We start from the raw sequence: 6,000 nt of genomic DNA, 5'->3' as shown, positions 1-6,000 counted from the left end.
ATACTTGCCTCCAAACACCTGCAAAAAATGCCTAAAAAAGCCTGAAATTGATACACTCAAGTGTGAATGGAGCCTTAAAGCGGAGTTCCACCCGAAAGTGAACTTCTGCTCATTTGCTTCCCCCCCCCGGTGCCACATTTGGCACCTTTCAGTGGGGAGGAGGGGGAACAGGTACCTGTTTTTGACAGGTACCCTTCCCCACCTTTGGAAAACGGCGTTGTGGCGCTGTCCCTTGGAAGTTTGGCCCCCTCCTCCTTCCCCCCGCCGCCGAGCCAACCCGAATGCGCAGCAGGCACCCGCCAGTGAAGCCGCAAGACATTACTACCGGGTTCCCTTACCGGCAATGGCGGTGGCAGCATTGCTGGACTCCAGGACAGGCAAGTGTCCTAATATTAAAAGTCAACAGGTACAGTATGTGTTGCTGCTGACTTTTAATTTTTGGAGGGGGGAGGCTGGAACACCGCTTAGGCCCTGTTCACACCTGAGCGTATTTCAGCTCATAAATCGCTCATCTCTGAAGTCTCAAAACACCCAACAAGCAAAATCCCATTCATTTCAATGGCCCCTGTTCACATATGAGCGTTTTGTCGCCTGAAGCAAAAAGCCTGAAGCTCAGGTACATTAACTTCTTTTTTTTGGCAGATTACAAGCGTTTTTGTTAGATGGCAATGCCTGCCTGCAAAAAAAGCGGATATGCTCAGGTGTGAATGAAGCCTAATGGGCCATACACACTATAAGATTTTCTGAAGACTTTTTCCTTTAGATTTACCAAAACCATATAATATGAGGTCAAACCTAAACACTTTCAATTTGTATGCAATCTGGCAGGCCCTTGCACTACATAGAAAAGGTAAATCTGAAGGAAAAAGTCTTATAGTGTGTATCCAGCTTTAGAGCATCCCCATCTTGTAGTAAACGTATCCAGCAATTGGCAATGCTAAGTATGAAGTAGAGCCATAGGCACAGCAGTCCCATTGCAGATGGCTGGTCTCCTCATGATGAGAGTACAGCACAGCCGCACTTCTCCCATACATTCCCACATGGAAAGCGGGATGGCCAAAGGAAGCGACGTCATCCAGAGGGTGCCTACTGACGCACTGCATCGACCCCGGCACGGCTCCCGTACTAACGTGTGTTATGTTTCTTTTTATTCCTAGCCTGCCTCGCTCGCAGTGACGATCCCAGCTACTGATTGGTCGGGGCGTGCAGAGGAACCGTCATGCTCCGCCTCCTCGCCGTTTTCGCCGCCCCTCAGACGGTGAACTGAGTAGTAGCCACAAGCACTTGGGTTAGGTGAGTTGTTGGCGGCCTGCGTGTTGTGTGAGGAAGAACTTACGGGGGTGTCGGGGCCTTCTGCTCTTCACGGTGCGGGGCTGTCTTGGTGGTGCGGTGAAAACGTGTTGGGTGCTTAGCGTGTGGCCGCTGCTTGGTATTCTCCCTCGTGCCCTGTCCGTGACCTCATGCCTGAGCCGCCGTCCTTGTGGGTAGCGGAGGAGCGCAGCCAATCCCACGAGCTGGCGGCTGAGATTTTTCCGGGCGGAGGTCACGTGGCCGCCTGTCAGTCCAGGGAAACCGGGAGAGCGCTGTGTGTGCAGTCATCGGTCACCGAGCGGCCATGGCTGGCCTGGAGGCTATAAATAGACGCTGCCATCATGGAAGCTATTCTGGTTTGCTCCTGTGTATATATATCGGTGTATATATGGAAGTTTGTGTGTGCACGTGCTGGCAGAGTGTGTGTGGAGCCTGGCTGTGAACTTGCTGCCTTGTCTTTGTCCTCTGTAGACAGCCCAGGACAGTGAGGTCACCATATAACCTTCAGGCTATAAGTTCTTGTTGCTCTTTCCATGTGCTGAAAATGTGTGACCTGAGGTGCTTCCACCAAGGTCACCCCAACTCGCCCTAGTCTTCTCTATCAAAGGTCATCACCGCCCTTTCTCAGCTCTACAGGTGATCAGCGGTCTGCCATGGGTGCTAGGGTCCTTGGTGTCCTCACTGCACTTTTATTCTACACCCATCATGTATAGGTTGACCTTTGCTCACTTTTGTTTTCTCCAGGATCGTTTTTTAAATTTTGGTTAAGATTCTATTTTTAGTAACTTGTGTTACCCAAATTAGGGTGTTGTAGTTAGCTACAAGTAACGTTACCTCATTTTCTCTAAGCAAAGTAAGAGAAGGATCCTAGGTTGCAATTGCTATACCTTCTTAGTTATAAATAACTTTTTGTGTAAAGTAAATCCCCCCCTACATGCGAACATTCTACTTACGAACATGGCCATTTCTGAAATGCTGGGTACACAGTTTTTTGTCGTTCAACTCCAGCGGGCTGAACAAAAAAAAGTGATCTCCATACCAACACAAGCAATGTTGGTACAGCGATCTCCAATGCTGTTCCCTTGTGTCCCAGTCAGAACACACTATATTCAGCACTCACAGCCTTTGTCTGCAAGCGCTGGACTTACGAACAAGCTCACAGAACTTGTTCGGAAGTAGGGGACTTACTGTATATACTTCCTAAAGGTCTGACCAACTGGCATGGCTTTGAATTTTCTCCAAATTTGGTGACTTTGTTGTAGCTGAATTTTGACACTTAGGCCCCTTTCACACTTGCGGACCGTTCAGATCCTCCTGTCAGTTTTTCAGGCGGATTTGAACATGAGACATGTCCGCTGACATCCGTTCCGTCAAATCTGGACCGATGGAAACCCTATTTTCCAGCCATTCAGCAGATGGGATCAGATGACAACGGACTGACAGTCTGTTCCCATCCTATTCCCCCATAGAGATGTATGGGGCTCTGACAGCTGTGTCTGGACGGATGGAAACCCTATTTTCAATCCTTCTGCCGGATCAAATGAGAATGGACGGGCGGTCCGTTCTCATCCGATTCCCCCATAGAGAATAGCAGGGACCTGACAGCTGTCTCCACACAGCGTGGAGACAGAGCTGCCATCCGCCTGCTCAGCGGGGGATTGGTGGATCTATCCCTTGCTGAGAAAAACAGAGTCCCAAGTGTGAAAGGGGCCTTAGGCTGGCTACACTATACAGCTTTCCTTTTTAGAATTACCAAAACCATGTATGAGCTAAACCATAAACGCTTGCACTTTGTATGCAATCCAGCAGACCCTTGCACTACATAGGTGAAGGTAAAGATAAAGGAAATTGAGCAAAAACTCTAAAATGTATGGCCAGTTTAAGGCCCTGTTCACACTAGTGCAATTTTGCTGTACTAAAACACACATTCCTAGCGCCTCAAAAGCACATTTGGGGGGGTCACCTTTAAATCCATATCTTACAGTTCATGTCTGTGTGCCCAGTTTCTGAAAAGTTCCGCTTGCTGCAGCTTAAGGGCTCTTTCACACGGCCGCTCCGTGTGAGAGCTCCGCTGCAGGACTTTTTTTTTTTTTTTTTTTTCACGGAGCGGATGACATTTGTCATCCGCTCCGTATGTCCGCATATGATCTCATCCGTTTGCGGATGATATGCGGACATAATGTTAGTCTATGGGCATTGCGGATTACACCGCTGACATCCGATTTTCCTTCCTTTTTGTTTTTCGAACGGAGGAAAAATAGGGTTCTATTCCGTTCCAAAAAACGGAACAGAACTGAAAGGAGGAAAATCGGATGTCAGCGGATGGTATTCCGCTGACATCCGCAATGCCATAGACTTGCATTATGTCCGCAAATCATCCGCAAAAAAATAGGATGATTTGCGGACATACGGAGCGGCCGTGTGAAAGAGCCCTTAGTGCCTCGTTTGAAAATTGTTTCAAAACACACTTTACATTATAGTCAGCGGAAACGCACCGTGTTTTTTTTTTTTTTTTTCTTTTTTTTTTTTTAAATATTTTGGTGCAAATTGTGAGTCATGTCAGTGTCTTTTTTATTCCTAGGTGACCAGGGATGAAATTGCATGTAAAACATATGCGTTACATTAAAGTTTAACAGGTTAAAAATGTGATCTGTGTTTTCCAACAATTTTAATCCATCAGTGTAAATGTAATTGGGTTCACATTGAATGTGGTTTTGAAATTGTGCTACTTCATCTGAAATGGCACAATTTTAAAGCCGCATGTCAGTGTGACTTCAGGTGGGACATGGAAGACATCTGTGCGGCTTCATGCACAGTTGTCTATGCAAGTAGTGCAGGAACTACTTTTTCAATGCGACACTGCAAAGTTGGCATCGTACCTATTTGAACATGGTCATTGCTGACAATAGGGTGCGACTTGTCATGCGTCCCACCTGTGTGAACAGTGGCTTAAAGCAGTTGTCTAGCGACTGCATGATACAGACAAGTTGTTTCATCCTGCCAATTCCAATTGGCCATCAAAGGTGTTAATATATTTATAACACTGTCAGTTATGCAGCACTTTACATATATTGTACATTTGCATGACCTCTCACTTCCTTCATGTTTGGTCATTGTGAGTTGCACATAATCTCCAGATTGAGACGTGCCTTGCTTTAGCCATACGGATTGTAAACTGTGTGTGCGTGTGTGTGTTTTTGTTTTTTTTTGTAAAACACAGTTTTTACTCCTTATTTATGTGTGGGTTTTTTTGTTTTCCAAGTTCCTGCTCGCAGTCGGTTCAGATGGGCATGTAAGATGCAAATAAGTTGGCTAAATTGAGTGGAATAAATTTTTGTGGCTGCATTGCCTTTGAGAGATGTGCTTGCTTCCAGAAAGGATAATAGCATGTTCGAAACTAACATTAACGTCTGTAGTTAAAAAAACTGCAGCTTTGACAAAATGTGAATAATGCTCTTGCTATAGGTGTAGGCCATTTATGTACGTCAGGAAGCTAAGAGACTCCTAGCTGTAAAGCCCCGTACACACGTACCGATCGTCGGCCGACCGATCGGCCGTCTTTTGTCCCCGGGCTGTCATGTCTGCTGAAAAGTGCAAAAGACTGCACACGAATTTTGTCTGCCGACTGCAGAAGTGATGTCATGTGATGGTTAACTTTCTCTGTGTTTTTTTTCTTTTCTGAGCATGCCCAATCTTGCAAATCTGCTGTCTGTCGGCCGAATTCTGTACTGACTGGCGAACAATCGGCCGTTCTGGTGTCGGCCTACAAAAATTTTAATGCTCGCACGACAGATTCTGTTCGGCCGAAAGTGCGCTGTCGGCTGTCGGAAGCATCATACTAACAAGCCGAAAATCGGCCGATCGGTCGTCGGCCGAATCTTTTCGGCCGACAATCTGCACGTGTGTATGGGCCTTTACTGTTCACCTCTACCATCACAGGAGCAAGCTCTCAAACCTTGAGCCCAGAGCTTATGCATTAGGGGGAGAGAGGACATGTGAGGGGGTTTGAATCAGAGAAAGGGCTCAATCCTGTGATTGTGGACAGTTATAGCTGGGCCTTTCTTGGCAACATCCTGCAAGTTTTCCAGTCAGGCTTCATTAGGTAAGTGAATGGCCTACACCTTTAGCTGGAGCATTATTCAACTTTGGTCAAACCTGCACAGCTTACTCTTATCTACATATGCAGTTTTTTTTTTGTGGTAAAGGTGAAATATGCCTTTTAAAGTAACAACTATAACATTGTATCCCAGAGAAACGGCCATAAAATATGTAAGAAAGTAAGGCTGTTACAAACTTGAACAGCTGGGGCCTCATTCAGTGTAGATCGCTAAAGCAGCTGAGGGCCATAAAGGACTGAGTGCCCGTTCACATTAGCTTGCAACCCCAAAAGGCTGCTGTCCACACATTGAACTTCACTTGGGATAATGTGTTTTTTTTTTTTTTTTTCTTTTTGTGGTGTTTGCACTGTACAAAGTGACACTTCATGTCACTGCATAGCAGTGTGGTGACGTGAAGGGCCATCTAGAGCAATGCAGCATTATGCAAATATTTCATAATATACAGCTCTGTAACACCTAGATACGCTGTTCCCGTGAGAACATGACGCAAAATTGTTTTCTGTGTGCCATTGCGGTTACCTGCTTTTATCCGTGAAGAAAAACGGGTAACTACACATTGTGCGAACTGGCC

General features: G+C 46.1%; 1 protein-coding gene across 4 annotated transcripts in view; it reads left to right on the top strand.

The window, feature by feature from the left end:
- The first annotated feature begins 1,075 nt into the window (after positions 1-1,075).
- The window catches only part of AKAP1 (A-kinase anchoring protein 1), a 156,927-nt gene continuing 152,002 nt past the window's right edge, over positions 1,076-6,000 (top strand). Inside the window, exon 1 of one of the 4 annotated variants that reach the window (XM_082245276.1) lies at positions 1,076-1,293. The gene's annotated coding sequence lies outside the window, so the exon portion shown is untranslated. Of the gene's footprint in view, positions 1,294-1,346; positions 1,366-1,551; positions 1,668-6,000 lie in introns of those variants that run through there. The other 3 variants (XM_082245279.1, XM_082245277.1, XM_082245278.1) reach the window with 3 other exon arrangements.

The sequence above is a fragment of the Pelophylax lessonae genome (assembly GCF_965119305.1).
Source record: "Pelophylax lessonae genome assembly, chromosome: 2".
Lineage (NCBI taxonomy): Eukaryota > Metazoa > Chordata > Amphibia > Anura > Ranidae > Pelophylax > Pelophylax lessonae.
This window is presented reverse-complemented; position numbering and strand designations above follow the sequence as displayed.